The 16,005-nt window shown below is 44.3% G+C and overlaps 1 protein-coding gene and 1 non-coding gene across 2 annotated transcripts in view; both read right to left on the bottom strand.

Annotated features, from left to right (window-relative positions):
- Window positions 1-16,005, bottom strand: part of LOC126295328 (adenylate cyclase type 6) — a 2,630,635-nt gene that overhangs the window by 617,499 nt on the left and 1,997,131 nt on the right. The window lies entirely within an intron of this gene.
- Trnas-uga (transfer RNA serine (anticodon UGA)) lies at window positions 6,979-7,053 on the bottom strand. The gene has a single exon. It is a non-coding gene; the product is annotated as a tRNA-Ser (tRNA).

Here is a 16,005-nt window from a genome sequence, read left to right as displayed (position 1 = left end):
AAACACTATTTTGTAGGCGTTTTCAGGTGAGCACTGTGCGCTCGGAACCGAAAAGAGCGACGTGAAGCGATTGATGAATTACTAGGGATACTCTGCAACACTTCTGTGCAAAGCTTCATTGGACTTCAACTATGGTTTTTGAACTGTGGTGAGCTGGCGCCCATGTTAAAAATGGTTCAAATGGCTCTGACCACAATGAGGCTTAACTTCTGAGGTCATCAGTCCCCTAGAACTTAGAACTACTTAAACCTAACTAATCTAAGGACATCACAGACATCGATGCCCGAGTCAGGATTCGAACCTGCGACCGTAGCTGTCGAGCGGTTCCAGACTGTAGCACCTAGAACCGCTCGGCCACTCCAGCCGGCGCGCCCATGTTATTTCGTTGATGTATCATTGAGATTGATTCTGGATGAGCTAAGTTATCTTCTTTGCATCACGTGTCTTACTGCGTGAAGAGTTTCACAGAGCACTGAAAGACCTGAGTCGAAACAAGGCCCCCGGAGTAGACAACATTCCATTGGAACTACTGACGGCCTTGGGAGAGACAGTCCTGACAAAAATCTACCATCTGGTGAACAAGATGTATGAAACAGGCGAAATACCCGCAGACTTCAAGAAGAATATAATAATTCCAATCCCAAAGAAAGCAGGTGTTGACAGATGTGAAAATTACCGAACAATCAGTTTCATAAGCCACAGCTGCAAAATACTAACACGAATTCTTTACAGACGAATGGAAAAACTAGTAGATGCCGACCTCGGGGAAGATCAGTTTGGATTCTGTAGAAACACTGGAACACGTGAGACAATACTGACCTTACGACTTATCTTAGAAGAAAGATTAAGGAAAGGCAAACCTACATTTCTAGCATTCGTAGACTTAAAGAAAGCTTTTGACAATGTTGACTGGAATACTCTCTTTCAAATTCTAAAGGTGGCAGGGGTAAAATACAGGGAGCGGAAGGCTATTTACAATTTGTACAGAAACCAGATGGCAGTTATAAGAGTCGAGGGACATGAAAGGGAAGCAGTTGTTGGGAAGGGAGTAAGACAGGGTTGTAGCCTCTCCCCGATATTATTCGATCTGTATATTGAGCAAGCAGTAAAGGAAACAAAAGAAAAATTCGGGGTAGGTATTAAAATCGATGGAGAAGAAATAAAAACTTTGAGGTTCGCCGATGACATCGTAATTCTGTCAGAGACAGCAAAGGACTGGGAAGAGCAGTTGAATGGAATGGATAGTGTCTTGAAAGGAGGATATAAGATGAACATCAACAAAAGCAAAACGAGGATAATGGAATGAAGTCGAATTAAGTCGGGTGCTGCTGAGGGAATTAGATTAGGAAATGAGACACTTAAAGCAATAAAGGAGATTTGCTATTTGGGGAGCAAAATAACTGATGGTCGAAGTAGAGAGGATATAAAATGTAGACTGGCAATGGGAAGGAAAGCGTTTCTGAAGAAGAGAAATTTGTTAACATCGAGTATAGATTTAAGTGTCAGGAAGTCATTTCTTAAAGTATTTGTTTGGAGTGTAGCCATGTATGGAAGCGAAACATGGACGATAACTAGTTTGGACAAGAAGAGAATAGAAGCTTTCGAAATGTGGTGCTACAGAAGAATGCTGAACATTAGATGGGTAGATCACATAACTAATGAGGAAGTATTGAATAGGATTGGGGAGAAGAGAAGTTTGTGGCACAACTTGACCAGAAGAAGGGATCGGTTGGTAGGACATGTTCTGAGGCATCAAGGGATCACCAATTTAGTATTGGAGGGCAGTGTGGAGGGTAAAAATCGTACAGGGAGACCAAGAGATGAATACACTAAGCAGATTCAGAAGGATGTAGGTTGCAGTAGGTACTGGGAGATGAAGAAGCTTGCACAGGATAGAGCAGCATGGAGAGCTGCATCAAACCAGTCTCGGGACTGAGGACCGCAACAACAACAACAATCTTACGGGTCAGCGGGTGAAGCGAGTTGGTTGACATTCATGAGGAGACGAGTGTCAACGGCTGCCAAATGAGCGAGATGAACATTACACTCTGTTGTGTGAAAACGGATGGGCGTTTTGGCGACATAGGCAGCTTGGAGATACAAGTTCTGTGACTTCGCTGGGAATAAAATTTGAAGGGAAGTGGTGAAGCTGTGGAACCTGCTCCCTCGCATTGTGTACCTGATACGGAGGAAGGCGTCATGACTGTGTTTGTTCATCGACACACTCAGAGATTTTAAACTTAATTATTATGGTGAGACTTTCATAGTAGAACCTTTAGATGGTCGGGAAGAGTTCAGCTGGCCTAGTTAAATGGTGGTCGTTATTTGAAAATTTCCTCAGAAGGTTTACTAGTGCTCTGTGTCTCTTGCAATCAAATGATTTTGTGTTGCTGTTTATAAAGCCTGCAGTCTGTTAATACAGTTGTCCATGTGTAAGTGAGTCAAAGGTTCTGCCGAGTGTTTCTATGTTTCATAGTTATTGGAATGTCTTTGTGATTCGCGCAGGAACTTTTGATTGTGCCAGCAATTTGGCAGGGAGTGAAATGTCAAAAATGGTTAAAATGGCTCTGAGCGCTTTGGGACTTTACTTCTGAAGTCATCAGTCCCGTAGAACTTAGAACTACTTAAACCTAACTAACCTAAGGACATCACACACATCCATGCCCGAGGCAGGATTCGAACCTGCGACCGTAGCGTCGCGCGGTTCCAGACTGAAGCGCCAGAACCGCTGGGTCACTCTGACCGGCAGTGAAATATCATCCGAGGTCTAGGGCTGTCAGTGTTTAAGAACCTGGCCACTAGCGGAGTTGTTCGCATATCGCCTTCCAAAGTTTAGTGTTTATCTTCCTTTACGACAAGTTTGTATATGAACTTGTTTTCTTATATATTAGGGACTGGTAACTGGCTAAACCTTAAACTGCGTAGCAGCTGCTGCGTTCCTTTTGCAGCTTTTTCTAGTAATTTTTTTTTATTAATACGTCTGAGTAGGTGGACATGTATTTTTTAAAGATCCGTGTTTCTGTTGTAGTTTTGTTTTGTTTTTTAATGGAGCGGTTCTATCATGTTATGTAATGGCATTTTCGCTTGTCCCTAGTGTTGAAATGTTATTAAGTCACCCTTTACCTGTAATTGTTGTCATTATATCTACTTTGAGGGAAGTCCTATATAAGAGCTTGAAGTTTTCCCGTATGTCAGTAACCGTGTTCTCTTAATTTGGAATTGTTTGTTAGAGACTGAGTACGTTGGGTTTCTAACTGAATTTGCAGGGTTTTATCTAGTGGCTCGTCCACAATTTGTAACTGTCAATTTTTTTGAAGGTGTCAATAAACTGTCTTAATTATAAACTGTGACTACCAACCATCATTCCATCCCGCTTCCTCTTTTGTGGTATTTAATATATAGTGTGTAAGTGCGGTACGATAAAGGAATCACGTATCAGTTTTCATTTCACGTCCGATCGGACCTTACTTGCCAAATAGCCCTAGTGTATCTGAAACGTCCCCTTAGAAAAATTAATGAATTAGTGTGCTGATAAACCTCTTACATTATTTGATTTTCAAACAGCTGAGCAGAACTGAAAATACTAAGACATTTCGCTCTTTACCTATTCTGATCAACACTAAACTGACACACAATATTTTTAGCGCAACGCAATCTGACTTTTAATAATCCCTACTAAAGAATGACCCTGACTAACAATAAACTATACCTTTCACAGATCACTTACGTCACAAAAATCTTCGTTACACGAACTACTGCAGTACAGCGAACGCCACTACTGCCAGCTAAATAAAAGATTCAAACTACTGAAGTCACTAACTACTGATAGGCATAGTTAGCAAATGAAAGATTTTGATAGAGAACAAATAATGTATTTACCTCAATAGTTTTCAAAAATAATATATATATCAGTTCATGCTATCTATTCTTACAAATGTACTGTCTCTGATGAACACACGTCCAGATCATCGGCTATGAAAACTCCGCCATCTCACACGCCACATCCACCACTGCTGGCGGCTCACCTGCAAGTGCGCAACGCTACGCGTTGTTAACAGCCAACTGCCCAACACTACAATAGCGAATATTTCAACAATGCCCACCAGCCACAGACTATACTCAGCACAGCCAGTGATTTTCATTTAGAGCGCTACGTGGCGTTACCTACATAAAAACCTAAACAGGCTACTTACATAGCCCCTGAAAAGGCCACGAAAATAAAATTAGACATTAGAGCCTAGAAGAAACCTTACTAGCGGTCGTACTTCTCTTGATCCATACATGACTGGGACAGGAAAAAGGGGAACTGCCAGTGACACAAGAAGTACTCTCCACCACACACCTTAAAGTGTCTTGCGGAATACGGATACAGTAACAGACCCATTTCCTTCAACTGATCTTCCGATACCTTGCCATCTCTGTGAGAGTAACAACGTCATTAAACTTTCAAATACCCTCGCCATAGAAAGCAGCCGCGTCTGATCTCTGCCGTTTCTTTACGCTGGCCTGCAGTTCGTTGTCTTACAGACTTCTGAAGAAGAAGCGACGGTACCTGGATGCTTGTTGTTACTTAGTACGGCCTCGGTCTGGCGGTAAGACAATGCACCCCTCTTCCTGAGTGCTTGGCTGGACAATGTAGTTGGCCGTCTGCAGCTGCGCTCGTCTTGAAGGGACCGGAAGCACAAAGGGGCGGCAATTTGTTTCGGCGTGCGTGCTTTTGTCTTGCTGGGGACGAAAGAGAAGATGGCGGAGAGGGGCAGGTAAATGGAAAGCCAATATTGAAACTCACTCAGCGTTCGCCTGCCTGCCGCGGCGGAATTTAATTAATATTGCCTTAGGCATCTTTTTAATATCGCCGGTAGACGGTCGCGGAGTCGCAAAAGGCCTATTGCGTTCAGCGGAAACGTTATACCGCCTCCCTCCCCTCCACTCCCCCCCTCCATCTCACCCCCCCCCCCTCCCCCCGCCCGGCCCCCGTATTTGATCGAAACTTGTAGAAACAAGCGTGTATCCTAGCGTCGAACGATGGCAAGGGGCTTATGAAGCACGATCTCCATCTCGAAGGGTCAATAGTGGGCAAAGTAGGTGGTAGACTGCGGTGAATTGATAGAGTACTGGGAGAATGCAGGCTGCAAAGAAGTCTGCTTGCAAAAGAGACGTGCGACGTGCATCGACGGGCTCAATAAACTGGTATAGGAATTCAAACGCAGATATATGCAAACAGGCAGAATAAGGCGCCTGCGTAAGACAACAAGTGTCTGTCGCCGTTGTTATATCCGATACTGCTGCTACAGTGGTAGGGTATCAAGATGTAAGTTAGTTTGAACGCGGTGTCATAGTCGGGGCAAGAGCGATGGGACACAGCATCTACGAAGTAGCGATGAGGTGGCGATTTTTCTGTCCGATAATGTCACGAGTGTACTGCGAATGTCAGGAACCTGGTAAAGCATCAGATCTCCTACACCGCTGCAGCAGGAGGAAAATCATGTAACAGCCGGGCCAGCGACGACTGAAGAGAATCCTGCTGAAATTGTTGAAGATTTCAGTGCTGGACCATCAAAAAGTGTGTGTGCGGAGCGTTCAACGAAACATCATAGATATGGGTCTTCAGAGCCGAAAGCCCACCCGTGTACCCTTGATGACTGCACGACACAAATCTTTACACCTCGCCTGGGCCTGTCGACACTGACAGCCAATTACGAGCCAAAGCCAGAGCGAGATCGTCGTTGGATTGCAAATACATTTTCTTCAGTGACTGTAATCAACTGATGTAGCAGTACCTGCCACATTAAACATCTTTTATCTACGCAATAAAAAGATCATACTTTGAGTGCGTGACGTGATCAATTTTCAAGTAATTAACTGTTAGTGGAGGTATTGTTATACGGTGCAGGCTCTGTAATGGTGTGGTGCTTGTGCGGTTGGAGTGATATGGGTCCCCTGATACGTCTAGATACGACTCTGACAGGAGGCAGATACGTAAGCAACCTATCTGGTCACCCACACCCATTCAGGTCCATTGTGCATCCGACGGACGTGGGTAATTCCAGCAGGACAATGCGACACCCTATACGTCCAGAACTGCTACAGGAACACTCTTCTGTGCTGAAACATTTCCGCCGACCACCAAACTTCCCCGACATGAACAATATTGAGCATATCTGGGATGGCTTGCAACGTGCTGTTCAGAGGAGATCTCCACCCCATTGTACTCTCATGGATTTATGGACAAGCCTGCAGGATTCATGGTGTCAGTTCCCTCCAGCACTACTTGAGACATTAGTCGAGTCCACGCCACGTCATGTTGCGGCACTTGTGCGTGCTCCCGGGGGCCCCTACACGATATTTGGCTCTCCCTGTATCTTTGTTACTTGAGTGTGTGAAACCTATTCCAAGCAGGACTGGCCGAGGTTGTGGAACGTGCACAATGGAGAGCAGGATGAATGTTCAAAGGTTTCTCAAATCCAAAGAAGACGTTCACTGGGAAAACACAACTTTCAGTTGTTTCAATGTGGACACTGTTTCGGGAAATGCCACTTACGAATTTTCAAGAACCAATGTAATTGAAGATCGTTGGTATATACTACCTAGGCATAGTCTCCAGAGTAATGGAAAGAAGGCAATTGAAAGGTTTTCTAGCCACCGCTAAAGGCCTGATAATTGCGTAAACGAACCATCTCCGCCGGTCGGAGTGGCCGAGCGGTTTTAGGCGCTTCAGTCTGGAACCACGCGACTGCTACGGTCGCAAGTTCGAATCCTGCCTCGGGGATGGATGTTTGTGATGTCCTTAGGTTAGTTAGGTTTAGGTAGTTCTATGTTCTAGGGGAATGATGGACTCAGATGCTAAGTCCCATAGTGCTTAGAGCCATTTGCACCGTTTGAGCCACCTCTCGTTCACAGTCATTCGGTGTTTTCCTCTATATACTATGTCAATCGTAACAATAAATCTGATGAAACTTCCTGGCAGATTAAAACTGTGTGCCCGACCGAGACTCGAACTCGGGACCTTTGCCTTTCACGGGCAAGTGCTCTACCAACTGAGCTACCGAAGCACGACTCACGTCCGGTACTCACAGCTTTACTTCTGCCAGAATCCGTCTCCTACCTTCCAAACTTTACAGAAGCTTTTCTGCGAACCTGGCAGATCTAGCACTCCTGGAAGAAAGGATATTGCGGAGACATGGCTTAGCCACAGCCTGGGGGATGTTTCCAGAATCAGATTTTCATTCTGCAGCGGAGTGTGCGCTGATATGAAACTTCCTGGCAGATTAAAACTGTGTGCCCGACCGAGACTCGAACTGGGGACCTTTGCCTTTCGCGGGTAAGTGCTCTACCAACTGAGCTACCGAAGCACGACTCACGTCCGGTACTCACAGCTTTACTTCTGCCAGAATCCGTCTCCTACCTTCCAAACTTTACAGAAGCTTTTCTGCGAACCTGGCAGATCTAGCACTCCTGGAAGAAAGGATATTGCGGAGACATGGCTTAGCCACAGCCTGGGGGATGTTTCCAGAATCAGATTTTCATTCTGCAGCGGAGTGTGCGCTGATATGAAACTTCCTGGCAGATTAAAACTGTGTGCCCGACCGAGACTCGAACTGGGGACCTTTGCCTTTCGCGGGTAAGTGCTCTACCAACTGAGCTACCGAAGCACGACTCACGTCCGGTACTCACAGCTTTACTTCTGCCAGAATCCGTCTCCTACCTTCCAAACTTTACAGAAGCTCTTCTGCGAAACTGGCAGATCTAGCACTCCTGGAAGAAAGGATATTGCGGAGACATGGCTTAGCCACAGCCTGGGGGATGTTTCCAGAATCAGATTTTCATTCTGCAGCGGAGTGTGCGCTGATATGAAACTTCCTGGCAGATTAAAACTGTGTGCCCGACCGAGACTCGAACTGGGGACCTTTGCCTTTCGCGGGTAAGTGCTCTACCAACTGAGCTACCGAAGCACGACTCACGTCCGGTACTCACAGCTTTACTTCTGCCAGAATCCGTCTCCTACCTTCCAAACTTTACAGAAGCTCTTCTGCGAAACTGGCAGATCTAGCACTCCTGGAAGAAAGGATATTGCGGAGACATGGCTTAGCCACAGCCTGGGGGATGTTTCCAGAATCAGATTTTCATTCTGCAGCGGAGTGTGCGCTGATATGAAACTTCCTGGCAGATTAAAACTGTGTGCCCGACCGAGACTCGAACTCGGGAACTTTGCCTTTCGGGGGCAAGTGCTCTACCAACTGAGCTACCGAAGCACGACTCACGTCCGGTACTCACAGCTTCAGTTCTGCCAGTATCCGTCTCCTACCTTCCAAACTTTACAGAAGCTCTTCTGCGACAGTTTTAATCTGTCAGGAAGTTTCATATCAGCGCACACTCCGCTGCAGAGTGAAAATCTCATTCTGGAAACATCCCCCAGGCTGTAGCTAAGCCATGTCTCCGCAATATCCTTTCTTCCAGGAGTGCTAGATCTGCCAGGTTCGCAGAAGAGCTTCTGTAAAGTTTGGAAGGTAGGAGACGGATACTGGCACAACTGAAGCTGTGTGTACCGGACGTGAGTCGTGCTTCGGTAGCTCAGATGGTAGAGCACTTGCCCGCGAAAGGCAAAGGTCCCGAGTTCGAGTCTCGGTCGGGCACACAGTTTTAATCTGCCAGGAAGTTTCATATCAGCGCACACTCCGCTGCAGAGTGAAAATCTCATTCAATAAATCTGATGTTATCGTGACACTATGTATTATTCCGCATTTGATGGAATTTCGTTGGATTTTGTCCGACGTGCAGCAGGACACAAGCTGTCTCCAGTACAGTCAAGTACGGTAATAGGGATATGTTTTTCGCTGTGCATTACGCGTACGTCGACTGAGAGACAGTACGCGACAACAGCTTTACCGGAGTATTTCACTTGGACGGCACCGGCCAGCCAGCTTGTCTCACCTACCTGCAGCGAGTTCAGCAACTGCAGACCTAAAAAGGGACGAGCAGAGAAGCAAAGTCCGTGCAAGAATAAACAGCACTTACGTGTTCGGTGTAAACCTTTTTTTTATTTTTCGACATAGTCTCCTTTCAGACTTACACACCTCGTCCAACGCTGTTGTAATTTATTGATTCCTTCCGAATAATAGGAATTGTTCCAAGTCTGCAGAATAGCTATTAGTTGCTGCAATCACCTCGTCGTTTGAATAAAATCTTTGTGCTGCCAGCCAATCCTTCAAATTGGGGAACAAGTGATAGTCCGAGGCAGCCAAGTCTGGAGAATAGCGGCGGGGGGGGGGGGGGGGGGGGGGGGTGATGCTGTGATACGAGTAGGAATCCTATTTCCATTAATTTTGCGACCATAACAGTTGAGGTGTGTGCTGGTGCATTGTCATGATGGAAAAACTTCTTTGTCTTTTTCTTGCACCTCGGTTTTCAAACGCTACAATAACGATGAACTATATGCACCTGTAATAGTTTTACCCTTTTCCGGATAGTCGATGAGGATTATTATCCCTTACGAATCCCAAAAGACTGTCGCCATAACCTTTCCGGCCAAAGGACTGGTTTTCGCCTTTTTTGGTGCAGATTCTCCCTTGGTAACCCACTGTTTAGATTGTTGTTTGGTCTCAGGAGTACAGTAATGTACACATGTTTCATTCACAGTGACGAAACGATACTTAAAGTCCTGCAAACCATCCTTGCAACACTTCACACGATTCCGGTTTTGGTCAAGTGTGAGCAATCACGGAACATATATTACGGATAGCTTTCTCATGTTCAAATGATTATGCAAATTATTACGTACCCGTTAATCGAGATGTCCACAGCAGTAGCAATCTCATTCACTTTAACTCTTCTGTCATCCATCACCATCTCATGGATTTTATCAATGATTTCTGAAGTTGTAACCTCCATAGGGCGTCCAGAATCTTCAGCATGACTTGTGCCCATATGGCCACTCTGAAATTTTGACACCACGTATAGACTGTCCTAATCGAAGGTGCAGAGTCACCTTAATGCTTATCAAGCTTCTCTTTAATCTCCTGAGGCGTTCTGCCCCTCATAAAGTAATGTTTAATCACCGCACGAAATTCTTCTTCGTCCATTTTTTGACGATCACTCGACTTCCTTGATTCACACGATTGTCAAACACAGAGAAACAGACCAATATGGCTGAAACTTGGTGTGCGTTCGTTCTAAAGATGCTACTAACTAAACATGACCTCGATGCGCGCCGATGGTGCCATCTCTCGGACTTTTCACGGACTTTTCAAACGCCCCTCTTCGTTTCGAAAGTCATTTAATTTTTAAACGGAAATCGGCAAAAATCGAGCATTACCGTTCGCTTCTCAGGGGACGAGACAGAAAGTAATAGCATGATCTTGTTCTTAGCTCTGTATTACAATATCATATTTCTTTGACAAAGAAACATGATCAATATTCGTCAAATTTCTTTGACAAAGATCTTTGGCCATGCACTGATGATGCTGAGGTTCCATACTCCGAGGAGTGTAGAGCACGATGCGGTCTAGGTAAGGTCCTAGCGGAGGAGGTTTGCCATTGCGTGGCACTAAACAGGGATATTACACTGTCGTCATAATTTTCGTCAAATTTCAAGATGGCGGAGAACACCTTGTTATTATGCGCTGCAGTTGCCAGTACCACAATTTGCAATGTGTGTGTATTTGGAAGAAAAGCGGCTGAGAAAAAGGTAACGTACTTGGGTGGTTGAACTGGGTCTAAGCACTATGGCACTTAGCATCTGACGTCATCAATCCCCTAGACCTTAGAACTATGTAAACCTAACTAACCTAAGGACATCACACACAGTCATGTCGGAGGCAGGATTCGAACCTGCGGCTGCAGCAGCAGCAGCTTGGTTCCGGAATGAAGCGCCTAGAACCGCTCGGCCACAGCTGCCGGAATACTTAGATGAAAGAATTCATTAAGATTTGTTACGAGAGCTGGTAGTGGAGGACGTGAACTCTACTACCATATAAATTACTTACGAATGAAAGAGAGTGTATTTCAGTATTTTCTCAGAAAAGTGGCTTCTCATATTACAAAACAGAATACTCTCTTGAGAAACGCTACATCTGCAGAAGCCAGGCAAACTGTGCCACTGAGATTTCTTGATACAGCAGAGAGCTACCCTAGTTTACAACACAGCACTCTAATATCGCAGTGCACAGTAACCAAAATAAGCGATTTACAAAACACTGAAGGGGGAATATGTCAAGCTAAATAAATGTTTAGTACACTATATGGTGGTCGCAGGTTCGAATCCTGCCAAGGGCATGGATGTGTGTGATGTCCTTAGGTTAGTTAGGTTTAAGTAGTTGTATGTTGTAGGCGAATGATCACCTTAGAAGTTAAGTCCCATAGTGCTCAGAGCCATTTGAACCATTTTTTACACTATATGGGGAATGAGAACAATTTTTATTTTTGAATGATTTAATTAATGGTTCAAATGCCTCTGAGCACTATGGGACTTAACATCTAATGGCATCAGCCCCCTAGACTTAGAACTAATTAAACCCATCTAACCTAAGGACATCACACACATCCATGCCTGAGGCAGGATTCGAACCTGCGACCGTAGCAGCAGCGCGGTTCCGGATTTAAGCGCCTACAATCGCTCCGCCACAACGGACGGCTCATGCAATTAATTAGTGATCCAACAACTACAATATTAATAAAAAGTACGAAATAGATGAATCACTATTTAACTTGTGGTATCCAGAGTTCGAAAACCGAGTAGAATGGAAAGCTAAGATTTTTTTTTTATTTTAGAGGGTGACAACATCCTCTATTATGGCTTGCTGAATAGCTGCCTGGATGTTTCCAGATGTAGAGGTGGATGGGTGTAGCTGTGATTGTGGACATGAAGTCGCCTGCAGTATATTCCTTCCACATGCCCATCAACACAATTAACAGCATGCACTGTGCCTCACGCTCAGCCCCCAATCCAGCCGAAGCTAGTTCATTAAAAAAAAAAAGAAAAAAAAAAAAAAAAACAGTCGAAGGAACACAACTCTTCGAAGCCATGTTTACGAACACACTACAGAAACGTTAAATATATGTAGCGACGCCAGCGCTCCAAGCGGTTACATTTCAAATTGCAGTGAACAGAAGACGAACGACTTTGTGACCAAATCTATGGCGAGACCCTAGTTTTGATCATATTTATTTGACGACAAGCGAGACTTGACAAAGTTCCCCATTACACCATCAAATTTCTTTAACATAAATATTTGCCATATCAAGTTTGACAAAGAAATGCGGTATTGTAACACTGGGCTTATGTGACATAGTAGAGCAATGCAGATTCATAACTCAAGCACAGAGTAATTTTTCTGCTCGAGTTACATGTGACTCTAAAGCACACGCAAGGATTTCACTGTGTAGTTCAATACTGAATCCACTGTAGCTATTACTTATATCTCTCGTTTCTAATCTGAACTCATTCCATTTCTGAATCCGAAAATACATATCTACTTTCTCCACTGGAACTGTCATCTACTGAGCGAGTCGATCAACAACAGAATCCACGAAGTCATACGAGAACCACACTTTCTCCTTTTCTTTTCAGACGTGGCATTCCTACTGTATATCCCGCCAGCGTTGGGCACTGACGCGTGACAAAGCTTCGTACCTTTATTTCCAGTACGTCTGGCAGACTAAATACCTTGTTATTTCTCGCGATAAATCCGGTAACTTGGCTTCAGATCAGTTCTGATGGGTTCGTACTGTGGTGGTACGGTAGCATCTGCAAAAATGCAGCATTTCCTCGGTGTGCCCGATGCCGTGAAAACTATCTTTTCCCTCGCTACTACAACGCCTATCACGATGACTTGTAAGAGACCACATCTGTTGTATGAAAAATGGACATAGTCCAAGTAAAGGCAATTTCATATTTCATTTTTGTTCTAAAATTTAATTTGTTATATATTTTTTAATTTAAACAATCTTGGATAATCAAGATTTTATATCTGCAACGAAAATTGTAATTTTGTGCGCAGTATGTAATTAGAAACAAGAATACATACATATTTCATAATAAATGACTGGATACCGGTACGTGTTAATTAGCCTGTATTGGTTGAATTTTATATTTAAAAGATGTATGTATTCCAGATTAAACGAAAGAAAAAGATCAAAGCCAGATTTCAACTGCCGATGTATGGATTATCTCAGATTACGGCTCTACAACGCTATCGATTCAACTATGTATCCTGTTGCCAAGAACGCCTTAAATTAAGGTCTTGGAAACCTGCAGAGCCGATTATGTTTCTGTAAACTTGTGAAAACCCCTGCTAACAATCTGTTTCTCGCCAGTTTTAACCGTGCTCCACGCGCATGTTTCGTTATGGAGCAGGAAGCAGTGTCAGCCATTTCCATACAGCGTATAAACAGCGCGACAGTCAGAGCTCAACAGTAAAGCATTTTTTTAGTTAAGTGTTGACTATTAATGTCATCAGCAACTGAGTCCGTCTGAAGTTCCCCTCCAGATCTGTGTCTTATTGTTAGTTCAAATGGTGCAAATGGCTCTGAGCACTATGGGACTTAACATCTGAGGTCATCAGTCCCCTAGACTCAAAACTACTTAAAGCTAACTAACCTAAGGACATCACACACATCCATATCCGAGGCAGGATTCCAACCTGCGACCGTAGCAGCAGCACGGTTCCGAACTGACGCGCCTAGAACCGCTCGACCACAGCGGCCGGCGACTGTAACTGTACATGATGGTAGCAATGAAAACTTCATAGCTGAAGTATGATTACGAGAGACGTTGGAGGATGTTAAGACTTTGGAATATCTTAAAGTTTCGTTCAACGTAATTTAGTAACAGGATAGGACCTCCTTCCTAGAGCGTAAAATAACACCAGCGTATGTGGGCTACGGCTTCTGATCAATCATCTGACATGTGTTTTTTTCATCAGGTATGTAAATTGTAGTATGTGTTTCACTATCCCAGTGTCCTATGCTAATTACCTCCCAAGCTTTCCCTCTTTCTTACATTTATTATTATAACAATAATAATTATTAACAACGACAACAAGCTACCAAAAACAAATATTCCCTTAGGTATTAAAAAAGGAAACATTATAAATTTGTCCGCATCTCGTGGTTTTGCGGTAGCGTTCTCGCTTCCCGGGTTCGATTCCCGGCCGAGTCAGGGATTTTTCCTGCCTCTTGATAACTGGGTGTTGTTGTGTCGTCTTCATCATTCATCCCCATTACGGCCGGAGGAAGGCAATGCAAACGACCTCCCCTACGACCTTTCCTAGTACAGCCGTGCGGGTCTCCAGCGTCGTCCCCTACGCTCCTCGGACTATGGGACCCCATCATCATTATAATTATAAAGTTCTGCAAAATTATACGAACCTCGTGAAATTAAATCCGGTGAATTTTTGCGCGGATGTGTCTCTGGTATTCCCGTCAATGGCGTCACGTCGCACTTTTGAGTTCTGAGAGCACAGAGAACACGCAAAGCTGACTACCGCCAACTGTGGAGAGTATGGGTAATTCAATAAAAAACACTCTGTGGGGAGCGTGTGCTTCAACGCATGCACAAATACCGCTTACATCTTCTCGCCAATGAGAAACAGTGAAACAGTCAAAATTGGAAAGAATATTTGATGATAGACGTCGTGAGCTCTTGAGTCGACGAACGAGGTCTTCTGAGTTGCGGATGTGGTGTTCACATTTTCCTACCAAAGTGTCCAGTTGTGTTGCCCGATTTTGTGTTGGCGTCCCAATATCACTAACAGTTGGTCGCAGGGGCACACTATCCTTATGAATCTTAGGCAACTGGGTTAAAAAAATTACTAAATAGTCGCATTGCAAAAACGTCAAGAATTTGGGCACCTGATTTCACGCAGTCCACATGTCTTTCCTTCTTCATGACAATTACCGGGCAAATGCAGACACTCTTGCTACTTTTTCAAAAAAATGGTTCAAATGGCTCTGAGCACTATGGGACTCAACATGTGTGGTCATAAGTCCCCTAGAACTTAGAACTACTTAAACCTAACTAACCTAAGGACATCACACACATCCATGCCCGAGGCAGCATTCGAACCTGCGACCGCAGCAGTCGCGCGGTTCCTGACTGAGCGCCTAGAACCGCTAGACCACCGCGGCCGGCTGCAACTTTTTCGATGAGTAGTGTTTTACGAGGTTCACTCCAAAAGAAATGCACACTATTTTTTAAAATTCATCTTTTATTCTACATGTTTGAAAGTTTTACAATGTGTAGATACATTCTTTAGGAAGAATATTTTAATTTCTCCACGTAATTTCCATCCCTCTCAACTGCCTTACACCATCTTGGAACCAGCACCTGTATATCCGCACGGTAAAATTCTGGACCAACCTGTTGGAGCCACTGTTTGGGAGCGTGCACAAGGGAGTCATCGTCTTCAAACGTTGTTGCACGAAGAGAGTCTTTCAGTTTCCCAAAGTGATGATACTCATATGGAGCCAGGTCAGGACTGTAAGGCGGGTGTTTCATTTTTGTCCATCCGAGTTTTGTGATCGCTTCCACGGTTTTTTGACTGACATGTGGCCGTGCATTGTCGTGCAACAGCAAAACATCCTGGTTTTACCGATGTGGTAGAACACGACTCAGTCGAGCTTGACGTTTCTTCAGTGTCGTCACATACGCATCAGAATTTATGGTGATTCCATTTGGCATGATGTCCACAAGCAAGAGTTCTTCGGAATCGAAAAACACCGTAGCCATACTTCTCCAGCAGAAGGTGTGGTATTGAATTTTGTTTTCTTGGGTGAATGAGCATGATGCCACTCCATTGATTGCCTCTTCGTCTCTGGTGAAAAATGATGGAGCCACGTTTCATCACCTGTCACAATTATTCCAAGAAATACATCTCCACCATTCTCGTGCTGTTCCAAACGTTTCCTGCATACCGTTTTTCTTGTTTCTTTGTGAGCCACTGTCAACATCCTGGCACAAACCTTTTTTAACGCCAAGACTTCAGATTCTGCAAACACTTTCTTCCCCTA

Source organism: Schistocerca gregaria, chromosome 11 (assembly GCF_023897955.1).
Source record: "Schistocerca gregaria isolate iqSchGreg1 chromosome 11, iqSchGreg1.2, whole genome shotgun sequence".
Classification (NCBI taxonomy): domain Eukaryota; kingdom Metazoa; phylum Arthropoda; class Insecta; order Orthoptera; family Acrididae; genus Schistocerca; species Schistocerca gregaria.
The sequence above is the reverse complement of the archived record's forward strand: the minus strand, read 5'-3'. Positions and strand labels throughout refer to the sequence as shown.